The 22,868-nt window shown below is 42.9% G+C and overlaps 1 pseudogene; it reads right to left on the reverse strand.

Moving 5' to 3' along the window:
• Positions 1-718: 718 nt before the first annotated feature.
• Positions 719-22,868, reverse strand: part of LOC139838976 (uncharacterized) — an 83,019-nt pseudogene continuing 60,869 nt past the window's right edge.

Raw genomic sequence — 22,868 nt, forward strand, 5'->3', positions numbered from 1 at the left:
AATGCAAAATTTTCTTCGCGCAACCGAGTGTTAATAGACAAAACTGATTACAGGCTTGAGTAAAGAAACCCCACCAATGACATGGAAATAGAAAACAGAGGATCGATCAACAAACATACATAACTTGGTTCTGCTTGCCAGTAACATAGATAGTCAGACATACATGGATGGTTCAATAACATAGATGGGCATCAAAATGATCACATGTTCGAGTAAAGGTATCACCCCAATACCTCAGGAATTTGATGCGCAGCAAAGACATGGTAATAGCAAACAAAAGATTGATCACCAAACATAACTTAGTTTTAGAATGCTAGATACTGATAGTCAGGCATACATGGATGGTTCAATTAAATGGATGGTCATAACTTAGCTGCAACCACACATAACTTAGATGGATGGTAGATAGATAGTCATGGCATGAGTAAAAGGATCACCTCAATACCCCAGGAACCTGATGCACAACAGCGACACGGAAAATATCAAACAGAGGATCGATCAACAACCACACACAACTTAGTTTTGGAGTGACAATAACATAGATGGATAGTCAGAGTATCAGAGATACATGGATGGTTCAATAACACAGATGGGCATAACTTAAATGCAGCCTACGCACTACGCAGTACTAGATGGATGGTTCAATATACACACAGATGGATACATATGGCTAAATAGATAGATATGGACCAGACAGACGATCTTCATGCTGTATCCATCATATTGTCCTCCTCGCTTGAGCAAGTCTATCTCGTTTGTGCTGCTCGCACAGCTCCCTGTTGAGTTCCTCCACCATGGCTTCCCTGGCCTCGTAGTCGAAATCGCAGTCCATCTCAACGTAGCCCTTGTCCAACCACTCTTTCCTCATACTGTCCTGGAACTGCACGAACAGTTCGTTGTTACTCTGGCTAAGGGCGGCCCTTTCCAAGTACCGCTTCTTTCGTTCCTCGATCCAGTCCTCCGAGCGGTTCATGAGCTTCGCCAGGTCGGTAATGAAAGAGAGGTCCTCGGTCTGCATGGGGATCTCTCTAGGCATGGCCAGGACCAAACGAACATAGTCATCATTAAGCCGATGCTTGCCGTTTACACCAGCAGGCGGGTCAGACTCAGCGCACTTCTCCATCTTCTCCGTCTGGATCTTGGCGATTGCTATCTTAACCGCCGTCGCACCTGAGGATCGCTTCTGCTTGCCGTCCAGCGCCTCCACCGCGCTGTGTCGGTAGATTGATTGATTGGGGATTGCTGCTTGCGGGCTACGATAGGAGGAGGAGGAGGAAGCTGGGAGGCGGCGGCTCAGTATCGATCTATATAGAACAGAGGAAGCCACGAACCGGGCTCCAACCCAAACGACAAAGGACAGACTGGACCGGACTCCAACTCGGCCTCAAGCCCACCTTCCTGTCTCCTGTTTTTTCATCGAGCTAATTACACATATTCACAACTTCACGGACACTTACCAAAACTTTTGGACTTAATTTCAGATTTAATACTCTAAAGCAGAAGTATAAGTATAAAACTCTAAGATATTATTTGGTACTAGAGATTTTGTGGATATTAGTCGGGATAGTTTTTTATAGGGTTGGGTGAAACTTCTACCTTCATCGAATCACTTAAAATACCCAATCCACTAGATAAAGGTAGAATATCGGTAATTGAGAAAAATACACTATAATTTAGAAAAATGTCTGAATAAGCGGAGATTAAATGGCTCAATACACTAAAACCAAACATGGTTTTGAAAATAAGAAAAAATTTAAGATTTGATGAGGATAATCCCCATGAATAATTGGCTAGTACCAAAGAAGGCCCTAATGTGTTTTTCTGTTTCATATCACTCCATAGAAAAATGATCAAAGACTCCATGACTTGATTTCTTGCATGTCTCACTCGCTTGGATGATGCACGACCAATTTGCATGGCACCCAATGACACCATCGCATAGGAAATATCCACCACAGTTTAAAATTGCTGCAACTATTTTTTGCTGGATTGAGCTAGCAGGAGGAGAAATAGAGACCTAGGGCATGAGCATTGGAGGGAAGAAGGAAAATCTATACATAAAAAATTTAAGGAACATGAGAACTAGAGAAGAGACACAGCGGCACATAGGTATACGAGGACGAGGAGCTAGGATCTAGGCATCGATCGTAGAACTTATCACATGGCCGGACGGGCCTGGCAAAAAGCTGCAGCGAATTGCACCGTGAGAAGACCGGGCCGGAGCCCGGGATGGCCTCCACGACGCTCCGCCCGTGCTTGTTGTGTTGAAACCTGCTCAGGCCGGAGACTCCGTCCAGTATGGCTATCGACTAAGCTTAGGCCGGAGACTCCGGTTCTTCTTAGGCCAGAGACTCCGAGGTAAGTTTTCACCAACGGTCATATTCTTGAGGACACTATATGTACCCCTTTTTCCCAAATACAGGTTGCGAATTCCACTCTCTCTTCTCCATTGTTCTAAAGTTCAAAGCTCATAGATCTTCCTTTCCAGTCGCTCAATCTTATTTTCCTTTTTGGATTTGATTAATAAACACTAGATGTACACTTCCACTAAAGGGATTTGATTTTCCCATCCCCTCTACCGAGGAATTTGTTACTCTTGGTTTCTTGGAATTCTAACCAGAAAAGTCGTCCCCAATGCTTGCTTAGTGGTTTAATAGCTTCGTGGTTGGTTTTTGCGAGCCTCCAATTGAGTTGTGCAAATTTACGCAACCTTCTATCAAGGCTCCGGTCATCACCTTCAAGGTTTCGTTCGTCGCCTTGGTGGCTCTTTCATCAGAGAATATGGTGATGCCTTTGTGGAGTTGGTTGGCCTTTTTTCCACCACACCCCTCCAACCTTAACAAGAAAGGAACTATGAGAATGATCCTAGTGTCTCCCTACCTCCATCGTAGTTATTACTATCCTTTACTTGTATCTTATTACTTGTTACCGCTTCCTTGTCATATAGGTAAATTTATCTAGTTGCATATCTAGAGAATTTATATTTTTGTCATGCCTTAATTGAAAAATAACTCAATCTTTTAGCTCCTATTACCCCCTCTAGTCGCTCATACGATCTTTGTTTTTGACCAGAAACAGTAGTAGAGGCTCCTACTATGGTACTATATTAATCAACCATAGATATTATTAAAAATTATTAAATAACATACTATATTTAAAAGTATTAAGTTTATATAGCAAGTTTTTGAAACCTTCAATTGGTATTGGAACCTATACTCTTAGTTCGGGCTTTACGACCTAAGAGAGTATGAATGATCTAAGGAAGGGGAAACCGAAGCCAAGGCTAGTGTTTGGGGCGCTATGGGTGATCTCAAGCAATTGGAGTCAACCATGATGACCCAAATGCAAACAATGCAAACTTGTTGGAACAACTCCTAGTTGCTAAGGATCCACCTAGTCCTAATGCCAATGCTACTCCACATGGTGCTCACGAGGAAGCAAAACCCCTCGATGGGTTTGTTCATGCCACAGATAAACCCGTGGACTAAAAAGCAAAGAACGCGATGGATGAAAAAAAGACAGTGAATCATCCTCCCAAAAAGGGGATGTAAAAAAAGTTCACCATGTGGAACCCCCACCACCTTGCTGCAATGGTACATTGCCCCTATGTGTGTTTTGGTAATTAATGACAATCCTTATGGACTAATGGTTTCATTGAGTTTATATGAAGGAAAATTCCATAGGTATTTATTTTAGTCCATGTGTTGGATTCAAGTGTGGATGCCATGAAAATAATGATATATCTTGAATATTGGTATCAAGATCATCGATTTGAAGAGAATATGATATGATCAAGAAGAAGAAGTGAAGATGTAGTTCTTGTGTGAAACTCAGTTTAGCCATGCTCTAGCTTATGCGTTAAGCAATGGATGATCAAGATATTATGATAGGTCATGAAGACATACAAGGTTGACCAAGACTAAAAGCGAAGATTGGATTCAAGTTGGTCAACACATTAAGCATAAAGATTGTACCACACTTGATCATGTGATCTTGTGGTATGGTAAGCCTAGTAAATTATGCTTTACGAACTATCCCATCCTATATGTTTATTTGTGTTGTATATGTGGTTTAGGTATCTTTCCATGAGCATGCATTAAAAGAAAGTTCTCATATATCCCATGAGAGGATGACATCAAGGTTGAGAAGGGCAAGTTCAAGATGAGCATCTGGGGAAGATCACATGCTTGAAGCTTATCGTCCATTCGGTGATAATGGACATGTGAAGATGTGCTTCAATGTAGCTATCACGTAGTGGTGTATGGGGGATAATTGCGAGTATTCTTCCTTGAATGAAGCATGAAGCATCATTGTCAAGGTCAACCAGGATGTGCGTTACTAGGATGGGTGACCTCATGGGAAGTCCTCGTTTCAAGTAGGATGCGCAAGGCAAAGGTATGTCCTTGCTAGGTTTTCCTTTAACCGGTCTCAAGGTGGTTGTTGGGGGACCAGGTTATATGATACATATTCGCACTATAAAGAGGGGCTTTCTGTGGGTAACTTGGTCACATCGTCTTAGGGAGCATAATATTTGCATACTTTGCATCCCCTATTCTTGTTTCTGCTTGGTGTTTCTCTGTGTGAGGTTCTTGAGCCTGTTGATAACTTTTAAACAAGTCCAAATTCATCAAAAACGGAATTAGTATGCATCTTATATCGCGTTTTGGAGTTTGGACTTTTTACCGGTTCTTAGGTTGGAGAGGTTTCACTTCTAAGATTGTGTAAAATTATCTTGTGTCGATTCCTAATTTTTTGGGGGTTCTATTCTTTGTTATCTTTCCAACAAAATTGATTTCATCTTAATTAGAGTTTGGAAACTTTGTCAAAGTTTAGTTTCTGTCGAGAAAACTTCAGTTTGAGGGTTTGTGGCGGAATCGGCGCAGAAAACGGCGGAGCCCGCAATACAACAAAACTGCTCGTAGAGGCACTTCTCTAGAGGCACTTTATGATTTGCCTCTACCAACTCTTTCCTTGGGCAGAGACACTTCCTTTAGACACCATCAGAAGTGTCTTAACCGTAGAGACACTATTTGACACACTTTTTTTTGTCATGAGTATCAAATGTGTGTTTAAAGGAATTCCATGAGACACTTAATAAATTGCGGCCAGAAATCATATAGAGATTTTACAAGACACTTTGTAAATTAACCTTACATTATAGCTAGAGAGACGGTTTGAGGCAATATTTATATTCTGTAGAAGCACTTTACATAATTTTGAAGCACTCAATATAGTACTAATAAGATTTTCTTTAAGAGTATTAACAAGATATTGTGTGAGGCCAAGTGCTTAGATGAGTAAAAACTTTTCCTGAAGAACTTGAGTCGGAGGTTTTCTTCCAATGTTTTATCATTTATTTTATCCATGCTATTGAATAATGACAAAAAGAAATGCATCTAATAATGTCTTATAGAATACATGAATAATGTGTAATGCCTCTGCAAAATGTCTTACATTATATAAAGACACTTTGGGAGTGTCCTTTAGTCCTAGACACACTGCATGTAGTGGAACTTATGTGACACTAAACAAACGTCTCTACTATAATGTACATGCAGAGATAATGTATCTAGATGACCAAAATAATGTCTCTAGGGGATATTTTTTGTAGTGCGGTTTCCCCACATGAATTGTGTCTCTCTCATACTCCATTGCGCCGAAAGGCATATCAGTGAGCCATTTCGGTGAAACCGGAATTGTTTCTATGGGCCTGTTCGGAACCAGCGAGGAAAATGAGCACCGTTTTTTTGGCTCGGCCTAGGTTGACGAACTGACGCATATTTCGGCGTGCCGGTCTGGCCGCCGGACCATTCAATGTAGCAATCGGCGATGCCGATTTTGCCGTCGGTTTGGGTCGCACAAATTCTCCCCGACAGCTAGTTTTCCCTCGTGGACTATTAATAGCCCTTCTTCTTCCTTGAGGAAGTAAGGTCAACCATTACATTTCTCTCTCTCTCTCATACTCCATTGTTGAACCTCAAAAGCTTCCTTCATATCCATTCCCTCCTACGATTCTTGCATCTGCTTCGGGGATTTGGAAGAGGAGATCTAGATCTATAATCTTCACCAGTCAATTCCTCCTCTAAGTGAGGGGAACTCTTGGGGTCTAGATCTTGGAGTCATTTGTTGATTTCCTCCATTGTTCTTCCTCTCCGATTCCTCCATATCAATTGATGCTTTGGTGGGATTTTAGTGTGAAGGATTTCAACACCTTTGATGTTCTTGCTTTGCATCCTTGCTGAAGGAGATATGCCCTAGAGGCAATAATAAAGTGGTTATTATTTATATCTTTATGTTTATGATAAATGTTTATATATCATGCTAGAATTGTATTAACCGAAACATTAGTACATGTGTGATATGTAGACAAACAAGAAGTCCCTAGTATGCCTCTTAAACTAGCTTGTTGATTAATGGATGATTAGTTTCATAATCATGAACATTGGATGTTATTAATAACAAGGTTATGTCATTGTGTGAATGATATAATGGACACACCCAATTAAGCGTAGCATAAGATCTCGTCATTAAGTTATTTGCTATAAGCTTTTGATACATAGTTACCTAGTCCTTATGACCATGAGATCATGTAAATCACTTATACCGGAAAGGTACTTTGATTACACCAAACACCACTGCGTAAATGGGTGGCTATAAAGGTGGGATTAAGTATCCGGAAAGTATGAGTTGAGGCATATGGATCAACAGTGGGATTTGTCCATCCCGATGACGGATAGATATACTCTGGGCCCTCTCGGTGGAATGTCGTCTAATGTCTTGCAAGCATATGAATGAGTTCATAAGAGACCACATACCACGGTACGAGTAAAGAGTACTTGTCAGGAGACGAGGTTGAACAAGGTATAGAGTGATACCGAAGATCAAACCTCGGACAAGTAAAATATCGTGAGACAAAGGGAATTGGTAATGTATGTGAATGGTTCATTCGATCACTAAAGTCATCGTTGAATATGTGGGAGCCATTATGGATCTCCAGATCCCGCTATTGGTTATTGGTCGGAGTGAGTACTCAACCATGTCCGCATAGTTCTCGAACCGTAGGGTGACACACTTAAAGTTGGATGTTGAAATGGTAGTTCTTGAATTATGGAATGGAGTTTGAATATTTGTTCGGAGTCCCGGATGAGATCCCGGACATCACGAGGAGTTCCGGAATGGTCCGGAGAATAAGATTCATATATAGGATGTCATTTTATGTGAATAAAATGTCGCGGAAGGTTCTATGGAAGGTTCTAGAAGGTTCTAGAAAAGTCCGGAAGAAACCACCAAGGAAGGTGGAGTCCCTGGACTCCACCTCCATGGCCGGCCAGCCCTAGTGGGGGTGGAGTCCCAAGTGGACTCCACCATAGGGGGCCGGCCACCCCCCACATGGGAGGTGGGAATCCCACCTTTGGGTGGGAGTCCTAGTTGGGCTAGGTTTGCCCCCTCCTATGGAAGGTTTTGGTTTCGGGTCTTATTCGAAGACTTGGACACCAACACTTGGGATCCACCTATATAATGAGGGGCCAAGGGAGGGGGCCGGCCACCCCAAGACCATAGCTTGGCCGCCCCCCTTGAGTGGCCGGCCACCCCCTCCCAAACCCTAGCTTTGCTCCTCCACTTCATATTTCCCGCATAGCTTAGCGAAGCTCCGCCGGACTTCTACACCGCCACCGACACCACGCCGTCGTGCTGTCGGATTCAAGAGGAGCTACTACTTCCGCTGCCCGCTGGAACGGGGAGGTGGACGTCGTCTTCATCAACAACCGAACGTGTGACCGAGTACGGAGGTGCTGCCCGTTCGTGGCGCCGGAACCGATCGTGATCAAGATCTTCTACGCGCTTTTGCAAGCGGCAAGTGATCGTCTACCGCAGCAACAAGAGCCTCATCTTGTAGGCTTTGGAATCTCTTCAAGGGTGAGACTCGATACCCCCTCGTTGCTACCGTCTTCTAGATTGCATCTTGGCTTGGATTGCGTGTTCGCGGTAGGAAAATTTTTGTTTTCTATGCAACGTTATCCTACAGTGGTATCAGAGCCGTGTCTATGCATAGATGGTTGCACGAGTAGAACACAATGGTTTGTGGGCGTTGATGCTCTTGTTATCTTTAGTTTGAGTACTTTTCATCTTTATGGCATAGTGGGATGAAGCGGCTCGGACTAACTTTACATGACCGCGTTCATGAGACTTGTTCCTCGTTCGACATGCAACTTGTATTGCATAAGAGGCTTTGCGGGTGTCTGTCTCTCCTACTATAGTAAAGATTCAATTTACTCTTCTATTGACAACATTAGTATCAACGTTGTGGTTCATGTTCGTAGGTAGATTAGATCTATATCGAAAACCCTAAACCACGTAAAATATGCAAACCAAATTAGAGAGCGTCTAACTTGTTTTTGCAGGGTTTGGTGATGTGATATGGCCATAATGTGATGATGAATATGTATGAGATGATCATTATTGTATTGTGGCAACCGGCAGGAGCCTTATGGTTGTCTTTAAATTTCATGTTGAGTAGTATTTCAAAGTAGTTGTAATAGTTGCTACATGGAGGACAATCATGAAGACGGTGCCATTGACCTTGGTGCTTCGCCAACGATGATGGAGATCATGCCCGAAGATGATGGAGATCATGTCCGTGCTTTGGAGATGAAGATCAAAGGCGCAAAGACAAAAGGGCCATATCATATCACATATGAACTGCATGTGATGTTAATCCTTTTATGCATCTTATTTTGCTTAGATCGCGACGGTAGCATTATAAGATGATCCCTCACTAAAATCTCAAGATAATAAAGTGTTCATCCTTAGTAGCACCGTTATCAAGTCTTATCGTTTCGAAGCATCTCGTGATGATCGGATGTGATAGATTCGATAAGTACATACAACGGGTGCAAGACAGTTTTGCACATGCGGATACTAAGGTGGCCTTGACGAGCCTAGCATGTACAGACATGGTCTCGGAACACGTGATACCGAAAGGTAGAGCATGAATCATATGGTTGATATGATGAACACTTTGAGTGTTCGCCATTGAAATCACACCTTTTCTCGTGATGATCGGGTTTAGGTGCGGTGGATTTGGTTCGTGTGATCACTAAGACAATGCGAGGGATATTGTTTTGAGTGGGAGTTCACTTAGGTTTTTAATTATGTTGAATTAAAATTTGAACTCAATATGTCATAAACTTAGTCTAAACTATTGCAAATATATGTTGTAGAGATGGCGTCCCCAATCAATTTTAATCAGTTCCTAGAGAAAGAGAAACTTAAGAGCAACGGTAGCAACTTCACCGATTTGGTTCCGTCATGTGAGGATCTTCCTCTACGGCGGAAATCTGCAATTTGTGCTTGATGCACCGCTAGGTGACCCTCCTGCAGAAGATGAATCCGATGAAGTAAAAGCTGTTTACGCGACTCGGAAAACTCAGTACTCTCAAGTTCGGTGTGCCATCTGTGCGATGCGGAATCCGATCTTCAAAAACGTTTTGAGCACCATGATCCTCATGAGTTGATGAATGAGCTGAAAGCTATATTCGAGACTCATGCGGCGATGGAATGCTATGAAGCATCGAAACATTTCTTCATTTGTATGATGGAAGAAGGCAGCTCCGTTAGTGAGCACATGCTCGCCATGACCGGGCATGCGAAGAAACTCGATGACTTGGGAATAGTGATTCCTAACAGACTGAGGGATTAATCGTGTCCTTCAATCATCGCCACCAAGTTACAAGAACTTTGTGATGAACTACAATATGCGAGAACATGAACAAGGAGTTACACGAACTCTTTGGCATGCTAAAAGCTGCTGAGATTGAGATCAAGAAAGAGCACCAAGTGTTGATGGTCAACAAGACCACCGGTTTCAAGAAACAGGCAAGTCTAAGGGAAAATTCAAGAAGGGTGGCAAGAAAGCTGCCACGCCTCCTATGAAACCTAAGAACGGCCCTAAGCACGATCTTGAGTGCTATTACGCAAGGAGAAGGGACAACTGGAAGCGTAATTGCTCCAAGTATTTGGCAGATCTGAAGAAGCGGCCTTGTCAAGAAGAAGAAAGAAGGTATATCGATATACATGTTATAGATGTTTATCTCACTAGTTCTCGTTCTAGTACCTGGGTATTTGATACTGGTTCGGTTGCTCATATTTGTAACTCGAAACAGGAACTAAAGAATAAACGACAACTACTGAAAGATGAAGTGACGATGCGCGTTGGAAATGGATCCAAGGTCAATGTGATCGCAGTCGGCACACTTCCTCTACATCTACCTTCGGGATTAGTTTTAAGCCTAAATAATTGCTATTATGTACCTGCGTTGAGCATGAACATTATATCTGGATCTTGTTTAATGCAAGACGGTTATTCATTCAAGTCTGAGAATAATGGTTGTTCTATTTTTATGAATAATATCTTTTATGGTCGAGCACCACAAAAGAATGGCTTATTTCTGTTAGATCTCGATAGTAGTGATACGCACATACATAACATTGATGCTAAGCGAATTAAACTTAATGATAATTCTACTTATATGTGGCACTGTCGTCTTGGTCATATTGGAGTGAAACGCATGAAGAAACTCCATACTGATGGATTACTTGAATCACTTGACTTTGAGTCACTTGATAGATGCGAAGCATGTCTAATGGGAAAAATGACAAAGACTCCATTTTCTGGTATGATGGAGCGAGCTACTGACTTATTAGAAATCATACATACCGATGTATGTGGACCAATGAGCGTAGCATCGCGGTGGTTATCGTTATGTTCTAACCTTCACAGATGATCTGAGTAGATATGGGTATATCTATTTCATGAAACATAAATCCGAAACTTTCGAGAAGTTTAAGGAATTTCAAAGTGAAGTAGAAAATCAACGTAACAAGAAGATCAAATTTCTACGATCTGATCGTGGAGGTGAATATCTGAGTTATGAGTTTGGCATGCATTTAAAGAAATGCGGAATACTTTCACAATTGACACCGCCGGGAACACCTCAACGAAACGGTGTGTCCGAACGTCGTAATCAAACTCTCTTAGATATGGTTCGTAGTATGATGTCTCTTACTGATTTACCGTTATCATTTTGGAGTTATGCATTAGAGACAGCCGCATTCACTTTAAATAGAACACCATCAAAATCCGTAGAAACGACACCGTATGAATTATGGTTTAATAAGAAACCTAAGCTGTCGTTCCTGAAAGTTTGGGGTTGCGAAGCCTATGTAAAGAAGTTACAACCGGACAAGCTAGAACCCAAAGCGGAGAAATGCGTCTTCATAGGATACCCTAAGGAAACTATAGGGTACACTTTCTATCACAGATCCGAAGGCAAAATCTTTGTTGCTAAGAACGGAACCTTTCTTGAGAAAGAATTTCTCACTAAAGAAGTGACTGGAAGAAAAGTAGAACTCGATGAGATTGATGAATCTATACTCGTTGATCAGAGTAGCGCGATCTGGAAGTTGTACCTGTACCGCCTACACCGGCAACAGAGGAAGCTAATGATAATGATCATGAAACTTCGAACGAGGAAACTACTGAACCTCGCAGATCGACAAGGGAACATGCCACTCCTGATTGGTATGATCCTTGTCTAAATGTCATGATTGTAGATAACAATGATGAGGACCCTGCGACGTATGAAGAAGCGATGATGAGCCTAGATTCCAACAAATGGCAAGAAGCCATGAAATCCGAAATGGGATCCATGTATGATAACAAAGTATGGACTTTGGTAGACTTACGATAGCCGAAAGGCTGTCGAGAATAAATGGATCTTCAAGAGAAAAACAGATGCGATGGTAATATTCTTTTGTCTATAAAGCTCGACTTGTCGCAAAGGGTTTCCGACAAATTCAAGGTGTTGACTACGATGAGACTTTTTCACCTGTAGCGAAGCTAAAATCTGTGAGGATTTTGTTAGCAATAGCTGCATTTTTCGATTATGAGATTTGGCAGATGGATGTCAAAACGGCGTTCCTTAATGGAGACATTGAGGAAGAGTTGTATATGGTACAACCCAAAGGTTTTGTCGATCCTAAAAATGCTGACAAAGTATGCAAACTTCAGCGTTCAATCTATGGACTGAAGCAAGCATCAAGAAGTTGGAACCGACGCTTTGATAAGGTGATCAAAGACTTCGGGTTTATACAGTGTCATGGAGAGGCCTGTATTTACAAGAAAGTGAGTGGGAGCTCTGTAGCATTCCTGATATTATATGTAGATGACATATTATTGATCGGAAATGATATAGAACTATTAAGCAGTGTTAAGGGTTATTTGAATAATAGTTTTTCAATGAAAGACCTTGGTGAAGCATCGTATATATTAGGCATCAAGATTTATAGAGATAGATCAAGACGCCTAATAGGGCTATCACAGTACATATCTGGACAAGATTCTAAAGAAGTTTAGAATGGACGAAAGTAAGAAAGGGTTCTTACCTATGTTACTGTGCAAGGTATTGAGTAAAACTCAAGGACCGGCTACGGCGAGAAGAAAGAGAAAGGATGTGTAACATCCCCTATGCCTCGGCGATGGGATCTATCATGTATGCCATGCTATGTACTAGACCGGATATAGCACATGCCGTTAGTTTGACTAGCAGATATCAAAGTGATCCAGGAATGGAACAACTGGACAGCGGTCAAGAATATCTGAAGTACTTGAAAAGAACTAAGGATATGTTTCTTTGTTATGGAGGTGACCAAGAGCTCGTTGTAAACGGTTACACCGATGCAAGTTGGAACACTGATCCTGATGACTCTAAGTCACAATCTGGGTACGTGTTTATATTGAATGGTGCTGCAGTAAGCTGGGCAAGCTCGAAGCAGTGCACGGTGGCGAAGTCTTCAACAGAATCAGAGTACATAGCGGCTTCAGAGGCTTCATCAGAAGCGGTATGGATGAAGAGGTTCATTGTAGAGCTCGGTGTGGTTCCTAGTGCATTGGACCCATTAATCATTTACTGTGATAACATGGGTGCCATCGCCAATGCACAAGAGCCAAGGTCACACAAGAGGCTGAAGCATATCAAGCTGCGTTACCACTCGATTCGAGAGTACATCGAAGATGGAGAAGTAAAGATTTGCAAAGTACACACTGATCTGAATGTAGCAGATCCGTTGACTAAAGCTCTCCCTAGGGCAAAGCATGACCAACACCGTAATGCCATGGGTGTTAGGTATATTACAATGTAATCTAGATTATTGACTCTAGTGCAAGTGGGAGATCGAAGGAGATATGCCCTAGAGGCAATAATAAAGTGGTTATTATTTATATCTTTATGTTTATGATAAATGTTTATATATCATGCTAGAATTGTATTAACCGAAACATTAGTACATGTGTGATATGTAGACAAACAAGAAGTCCCTAGTATGCCTCTTAAACTAGCTTGTTGATTAATGGATGATTAGTTTCATAATCATGAACATTGGATGTTATTAATAACAAGGTTATGTCATTGTGTGAATGATATAATGGACACACCCAATTAAGCGTAGCATAAGATCTCGTCATTAAGTTATTTGCTATAAGCTTTCGATACATAGTTACCTAGTCCTTATGACCATGAGATCATGTAAATCACTTATACCGGAAAGGTACTTTGATTACACCAAACACCACTGCGTAAATGGGTGGCTATAAAGGTGGGATTAAGTATCCGGAAAGTATGAGTTGAGGCATATGGATCAACAGTGGGATTTGTCCATCCCGATGACGGATAGATATACTCTGGGCCCTCTCGGTAGAATGTCGTCTAATGTCTTGCAAGCATATGAATGAGTTCATAAGAGACCACATACCACGGTACGAGTAAAGAGTACTTGTCAGGAGACGAGGTTGAACAAGGTATAGAGTGATACCGAAGATCAAACCTCGGACAAGTAAAATATCGTGAGACAAAGGGAATTGGTAATGTATGTGAATGGTTCATTCGATCACTAAAGTCATCGTTGAATATGTGGGAGCCATTATGGATCTCCAGATCCCGCTATTGGTTATTGGTCGGAGTGAGTACTCAACCATGTCCGCATAGTTCTCGAACCGTAGGGTGACACACTTAAAGTTGGATGTTGAAATGGTAGTTCTTGAATTATGGAATGGAGTTCGAATATTTGTTCGGAGTCCCGGATGAGATCCCGGACATCACGAGGAGTTCCGGAATGGTCCGGAGAATAAGATTCATATATAGGATGTCATTTTATGTGAATAAAATGTCGCGGAAGGTTCTATGGAAGGTTCTAGAAGGTTCTAGAAAAGTCCGGAAGAAACCACCAAGGAAGGTGGAGTCCACAAGGGACTCCACCTCCATGGCCGGCCAGCCCTAGTGGGGGTGGAGTCCCAAGTGGACTCCACCATAGGGGGCCGGCCACCCCCACATGGGAGGTGGGAATCCCACCTTTGGGTGGGAGTCCTAGTTGGGCTAGGTTTGCCCCCTCCTATGGAAGGTTTTGGTTTCGGGTCTTATTCGAAGACTTGGACACCAACACTTGGGATCCACCTATATAATGAGGGGCCAAGGGAGGGGGCCGGCCACCCCAAGACCATAGCTTGGCCGCCCCCCTTGAGTGGCCGGCCACCCCCTCCCAAACCCTAGCTTTGCTCCTCCACTTCATATTTCCCGCATAGCTTAGCGAAGCTCCGCCGGACTTCTACACTGCCACCGACACCACGCCGTCGTGCTGTCGGATTCAAGAGGAGCTACTACTTCCGCTGCCCGCTGGAACGGGGAGATGGACGTCGTCTTCATCAACAACCGAACGTGTGACCGAGTACGGAGGTGCTGCCCGTTCGTGGCGCCGGAACCGATCGTGATCAAGATCTTCTACGCGCTTTTGCAAGCGGCAAGTGATCGTCTACCGCAGCAACAAGAGCCTCATCTTGTAGGCTTTGGAATCTCTTCAAGGGTGAGACTCGATACCCCCTCGTTGCTACCGTCTTCTAGATTGCATCTTGGCTTGGATTGCGTGTTCGCGGTAGGAAAATTTTTGTTTTCTATGCAACGTTATCCTACACTTGCATAGTGTTGAGCTTTCCATTACGATTAGTTCGAGTGACAGATCGTGAGCTTGTTAATCTTAGAGGGTGACCTCCTAGTTGGCTTGGCAGTTGATGCTTCAGTGAATGATACGTCTCAAACGTATCTATAATTTTTTATGCTCCATGCTTGTTTTACACAAATTCATATATGTTTTGCTTACACTTTGTTGCACTTTTACATGATTTCCGGCACTACCCTATTAACGAGATGCCACAGTGTCAGTTCCATGTTTCCTGCTATTTTTGTATTTCAGAAAAGTTATACATGAAATATTCTCGAAATTGGACGAAACAAAAGCCGAAGTCAATATTTTACTGAAACGAAGACGAAGTCCAGAGGGGGGTCAAAGAGGCGCCACAGGGCGGCCAGACTACCACATGGCGCGGCCTAGGCCTGGCCCGCGCCTAGGGGTGGTGTGGGCCCCCCAGGCACCCCACCAACCTAAATCCTTCGCCTATTTATACATCTTCTTGGCAAAACCCTGGATACCCGAGCCTCCATCCACGAAAAGTTCCATCGCGGCCGCCATCGCAGAACCTATCTCGGGGGGTTCTGAAGCTCTTCCCGGCACCTTGCCGGAGGGGGAAGTCATGGCCGAAGGCATCTACATCGCCATGCCCGCCTCCGAAGTGATGCGTGAGTAGTTCATCCCTTGACTATGGGTCCATAGCAGTAGCTAGATGGTTGTCTTCTCCAATTTGTGCTTCATGTATAGATCTTGTGAGCTGCCCTACATGATCAAGATCATCCTTATGTAATCCTACATGTTGTGTTTGCTGGGATCCGATGAATATTGTATACCTTGTTGAGGTCGATTATATATTCATGTCATATGTTATTTGTGATCTTGCATGCTCTCTGTTGCTAGTGGATACTCTGGCCAAGTAGATGCTTGAGACTTCAAGAGGGGGTATTTATGCTCGATAGTAGGTTCATGCCTCTAGTTTTCTGGGAGAGTGACAATAACTTTTAAGATTGTAGATGTGTTGTTGCTACTAGGGAGAAAACAATAATATTTTATCCGAGGGTAATTCTATTGTTTACTTTACACACATTGCTTAATGCGATAATCTGTTGCTTGCAACTTAATACTAAAAGGGGTTCAGACGATAACCGAAATGTGGATTATTAGCCATAGACGCAGTTGGATTACGGTCTATGTATTATGTTGTAATGCCCAATTAAATCTCATAGTAATCATCTTATCATGTATGGTCGATATTCTGTCAATTTCCCAGCTGTAATTTGTTCACCCAACATGCTATTTATCTTTATGAAGAGACATGATAACCCACAAGTACAGGGGATCGCAGCAGTCTTCGAGGGTAGTATAACCCAATTTATTGATTCGACACAAGGGGAGACAAAGAACACTTGGAAGCCTTAACAGCGGAGTTGTCAATTCAGCTGCACCTGGAAACAGACTTGCTCGCAAGAGTTTATCAGTAGTAACAGTTTTATAGTAGTAGTAGTAGTGAAATAACAGCAGCAGAGTAACAAAGACAGCAGTACTGATTATAGTAAACAGCAGGATTAAAATACTGTAGGCACGGGGACGGATGACGGGCGTTGCATGGATGAGAGAAACTCATGTAACAATCATAGCAGGGCATTTGCAGATAATAATAAAACGGTGTCCAAGTACAAAGCAATCAATAGGCATGTGTTCCAATTATAGTCGTACGTGCTCGCAATGAGAAACTTGCACAACATCTTTTGTCCTACCAGCCGGTGGCAGCCGGGCCTCAAGGGAAACTACTGGATATTAAGGTACTCCTTTTAATAGAGTACCGGAGCAAAGCATTAACACTCCGTGAACACATGTGATCCTCACATCGCTACCATTCCCTCCGGTTGTCCCGATTTCTGTCACTTCGGGGCCATCGGTTCCGGACAGCGACATGTGTATACAACTTGCAGGTAAGATCAATAAACAATGAATATCATGATGAAACAATAACATGTTTAGATCTGAGATCATGGCACTCGGGCCCTAGTGACAAGCATTAAGCATAACAAGTTGCAACAATATCATCAAAGTACCAATTACGGACACTAGGCACTATGCCCTAACAATCTTATGCTATTACGTGACCAATCTCATCCAATCCCTACCATCCCCTTCGGCCTACAGCGGGGGAATTACTCACACATGGATGGGGGAAACATGGCTGGTTGATGGAGAGGCGTTGGCGGTGATGATGGCGATGATCTCCTCCAATTCCCCGTCCCGACGGAGTGCCAGAACGGAGACTTCTGGCTCCCGAGACGGAGTTTCGCGATGTGGCGGCGTTCTGGAGGCTTTCTGGCGATTTCGACTTCTCTCCCGTACGTTTTTAGGTCGAAGGCGTTATACAGTCCGAAGGAGGGCGTCGGAGGCCGGCCGAGGGGGCCACACCATAGGGCCGCGCGCCCCCCCCCCCTAGGCCGCGCCGCTTTATGGTGTGGGGCCCTCGGGCCTCCACCTTACTTGTCCTTCTGGCTCCGTCAGTATTCTGGAAAAATAGGGCCTTCTGCATAAATTCCGAGGATTTTCCCGAAAGTTGGATTTCTGCACAAAAACGAGACACCAGAACAGTTCTGCTGAAAATAGCGTTAGTCCGTGTTAGTTGCATCCAAAATACACAAATTAGAGGCAAAACAATAACAAAAGTGTTCGGGAAAGTAGATACGTTTTGGACGTATCAACTCCCCCAAGCTTAGCTTATTGCTTGTCCTCAAGCAATTCAGTTAACAACTGAGCGATAAAAGAACTTTCACGAACATATTTGCTCATATGATGTATATATTCTCATGCTATGGCTAATACTTAAGCAGTTCATAATGAGATACATGCAAATAAGATCATCTAACAGCTATGTCAATCATGGAGAGGTACCAACAATTAATAATAAGCATCATGAATCATGTATATAAGCAGGATTGCAATGTTCATAAGAGAGCATGATAAAGTGGTATCTCGCTTGCCCGTATTTGATCGGCAAAACATAAATGCCCGGGCACCTCTGGAGTTCATAGAAAGACTAGAAGTAGTGATTGTCAAAGATAAAAGCATCAAAGTTATACCACAATCAATCATATTTTGGGACAAGCATATTATACTAAGAATGACAGTTGTGCTCTCAAGATAGTGCTCAAAGAAAGAATGGAGACACAACATAAAAGTAAAAGATTGACCCTTCGCAGAGGGAAGCAGGGATTAACATGCGCTAGAGCTTTTCATTTTTGAAATCAGGAGTAAAATTATTTTGAGAGGCGTTTGTCGTTGTCAACGAATGGTAATGGGTACACCAACTACCTCGCCAACCGGACTTTCAAGAGCGGCTCCCATGAATTATTTGCATATTTATGTGGCACTCCTTCCAACCTTTCTTACACAAACCATGGCTAACCGAATCCTCGGGTGCCTGCCAACAATCACATACCATGAAGGAGTGCCTTTTTATTTTAGTTTTATTATGATGATGACACTCCCCCCAACCTTTGCTTACACAAGCCATGGCTAACCGAATCCTTCGGGTGCCGTCCAACAATCACAAACCATGGAGGAGTGTCTATTTAAGTTAATTAATTTGGGACTGGGAATCCCGTTGCCAGCTCTTTTTGCAAAATTATTGGATAAGCGGATGTGCCACTAGTCCATATGAGAGTCCGTCAAAAGTAAATGACAAGGTTGAAAGCTAAACACCACATACTTCCTCATGAGCTATGAAACATAAACACAAATTGAGAAGCATTTTGAAGGTTTTAAAGGTAGCGCATGAGAATTTACTTGGAATGGTTTGAAATGCCATGCATAGGTATTTATAGTGGACACTTTGGAACAACTTGGTTTTCAGGTGTTTGGAAGCACGAGCAGCGTTCCCGCTCAGTACAAGTGAAGGCTAGCAAAAGACTAGGGAGCGACAAATCAAGAGAGCAAGAATCGTCATAATCATGCTTGCGGCAAAATAAATTAACGGAGGCATAAAAGTGATACAAGAACTCTGAAGCAATATAAATCATCGAGGCTTAATTGACTTTTGTTCAGTCATATGCATGCGTGAGCATGTGCCAAGTCGATATAAATGAATTATTCAGAGGAGGATACCACAATGCCATACTTACTTATGAATAAAACAATGCAAGCAAACATCCATGACATGCTACTCATATTAATAAATTGGAGCTAAACATGAGAGATCATAAACTACTAAACTTTCTCAAATAACATATACCTCACATGAACCAACTAAGCATGCTCACATGGATGAGTATATGTACAAAAATGAAAACAAATAGAGTTCATACCAGCCTCTCACCACAATCCAATTGTCGTAGATCGTCATTATTGCCTTTCACTTGTGTAGCTTGGATAATATGAAATGAAAACCACGCTCCAGCCATCGAAGACCATTGAACTCAAGATGAACTTTACAAACCAAAGAAGAACAGCAAATATTTTTGGTGTTTTCGAATTAGAAACAAGAACAAAAGGAAACAAGCAAACAAAGCAAAATCTTTTTGGGTTTTCTTATAGCAAACTAGCAATAGCAAATAGGGATTTCTATTTTCGTGCCCCTGCTTCGTTAGTTGTACTCAGTTTTCCCCAGCTCGTTAGTTTGTCCTCAGCTTTCCCCTCCCTATAGTTTGAAACCCCTCGAAGACGCGGGTTGCCGTCAGGTCAGAGGCCTTACCGTTACCGTTAATCTGATGGGTGGGGCTGCACAGAGGTGGGGCTGCATAGAGGGCAGTTCCTCTCTGACCGTCTCGTGCTGACGGGTAGCCATCCATCTACCGTTGACGCGTGGATCGTTTTATTTCCTGATTGTATACACGGTGCTGCCAATGACAAATGGGGCCGCTCTATGGGGCTGCCGCAGCCAATGACCAGTGGGTCGTCTATTTATTTATAGAAAATTATATTGCCGCTCTGTGGGGCCTCCGCAGCCAATGACCGCTGTGGCAGGTGACTATTTTCGCAGCTTAATCTAAAGTGACTCTTATGCTAAACATTGTGCATCCCGACGTTGACCTAGCAGTGGCGGCGAGCATAGCCGTTCTGACCATGCCGATATCGGCATCGGCATCGGCATCGTTTGGAGGATGTGGTGCTCGAATAATAGTGGAAATGCGACATTATCTTTTACATGTGCATAATATATAGAAAATAGTTAGATCTCTAAATCGATGCATATGAAGCTACATATATATTCTTGGTCATAATCCCCTTATCTAAAGGGGATGGATGCATGGCTTCACGTCGTCGTCGCTTTCATCGTCAGTATCTTCGTCGTCCGAGTAGTAGTACTTCCTGCACATTGTTCCGTCGAACACCTTCACTGTGAGCACATCATCGCCTTCATATTTGAAGTGTACGAAGCAGCCGAAATCCACACCGTGCGCGATGGCGAATTTCTCCCAGCCCTTGTCGAGGTACATCGAGCCTTGACCGTCAAATAGGACCTCCACGGTCCAGAGACGAGGACCACAGTCAGCTGCTCGCAGATACACCTTAGCTGGCTCCTGGCCGTCAAGATAGTCCGCAAACTTTTTTGGGAGAGCCTGCAAAGAGATCGAGCGCCGATCGTTTGAAATTAAAGGTTTTTTAGAACATGCCCATAATTAATCACATGCATCATACATGTGGGAACGCGTACGTACCTTCTTGACCAAAGGGTCTTCATAGACGACGATGAAGAACTCCTCTATGATCAATGGCAGTGTTGACGGTGGTGGTGGCAATGATGATGATCCACTTCCCCTTCCCCTTCCCCTTCCCCTTCCCCTTCCGGTCCACGTCTGAGACGTGGAAGCCATGGCAATGGATCAAGTGTATGTGAACGAAGAAGAGAGAGGCAGAACCTATTGACACAAGGGATGGCCGTGTGGGTGTTTATAAGGGAGAGATGACCGTTGTAGGGGTTTACACACTAAAATAAGGAGGAGGTGAACGTTGGTGGGGGTTTACACAATAAATTAAGGAGGAGATGACCGTTGTGGGGGTTTACACAATAAATTAAGGAGGAGAAGACCGTTGTGGGGGTATATATCTCAACAAAATTAAAAAGTAATGCGGACTATCTTGATGGAAATGGAACTTCGTGATATAGTTTATCATTTTACCGTGAAAAATAATGCCTAAAAGAAATGGTAATTTGTGATAGTTTATCATTTACCGTAATGGCTACAACAAATCGTTGATGGTTTATCATTTTTTGCGTGAAAAGTAATGGCTACAAGAAATGGGTGATGGTGTATCATTTTTTGCGTGACAAGTAATGGCTACAACAAAATCGGTGATGGTTTATCGTTTTTTGCGTGAAAAGTAATGGCTACAAGAAATGTGTGATGGTGTATCATTTTTTGCGTGAAAAGTAATGTCTACAACAAAATCGGTGATGGTTTATCGTTTTTTTGCGTGAAAAGTAATGGCTACAAGAAATGGGTGATGGTGTATCATTTTGCGTGAAAAGTAATGGCTACAACAAAATTGGTGATGGTTTATCGTTTTTTGCGTGAAAAGTAATGGCTACAAGAAATGGGTGATGGTGTATCATTTTTTGCGTGAAAAGTAATGGCTACAACAAAATTGGTGATGATTTATCGTTTTTTGCGTGAAAAGTAATGGCTACAACAAATCGGTGATGGTGTATCATTTTTTTGCGTGAAAAGTAATGGCTACAACAAATCGGTGATGGTTTATCATTTTTTGCGTGAAACGTAATGCCTAAAAAGAGTTTATAATTTAGCTCGTGAAAAATAATGCAGAAAACCAAACTTTGCGTGAAGCTAACCGACGACAGAGAGAGAGGGTGGTGGCCCCGACCGAGAGAGAGAGATAGGGTTATCCTGCCCGTTAGATCATACGATCAACGGTCGGCGGGCACGATCCGCATGACATGGGCTAGACCAATCGGGGCAATGTTGGGCGTACAGTGAGAGTTTGTGAAGGGAGAGGGCAAAACTGAGTAGTATCAAGAAACCAAGGGCAAGTGAGTAGTAAACAGACTAAGGGATTCAAATATGAGATTTAAAAAATGGAAAATGCGTGTTTTGTACAATGAAACCCATCTTGGCCTACCTCAAACTATTTGCAATACAAATCTACATGAGTGTGAAAATTATGGCCTCATTCAGACAAAGTATGTTTTGGGGAAAGCTGTTTTGGGTAGGGCTTATTATGGAAAACCATGCACCTTCATAGCTACTAGGTGATTTGAGAAGTGGCAATTTGTGGTGAAACTTGATTTATCTATGATTTATCTATGATTTGAGAAGTGGCAATTTGTGGTAAAGACTCAATGAGTAAGTGCCACTCTTTTTCGGAATTTTTTGCACATTAAATAACTCATTTAACTAGTTAATCCCATTTGTTGACTCTCTGTTGACCAGCCACTTGAGGGTAAAACTGAGTATATTGGACTAGCCAGTATTAGCACTCAAGGGGAAAACTGAGCACACAAAAAATGCTAGTATATGACTCGAGGGTATACCTGAGTATATCTAAATTTCCAGGGTTAGACCCGAGGACGCGTGTTGCGATGCAGAAGTGGAAGACGTGCCATTGTTGACGCGTGTCGCGGTGCAGACGTGCAAATAGTGGATGCGTAGGACGTGGGTCGCATTTAGGACGCATAAGCCCCTCCCTCCCTCTGCACACAGTCGTCTCATTCTCGCTCACGCACGAAACCACCCCTCTCACGTCCAATCAACTTCTCCAAATCGAAAAAACCCCAACCGCCGTACGCACGCTACCCTGCCGGCGTTGGAGAAGAAGAATGCGCCGGCGGTCGTCGCCTCCGAGCCCGTCGCCTCCGCGCCCGTCGCCTCCGAGCCCGT

Source organism: Lolium perenne, chromosome 4 (genome assembly GCF_019359855.2).
Source record: "Lolium perenne isolate Kyuss_39 chromosome 4, Kyuss_2.0, whole genome shotgun sequence".
Taxonomy (NCBI): Eukaryota; Viridiplantae; Streptophyta; class Magnoliopsida; order Poales; family Poaceae; genus Lolium; species Lolium perenne.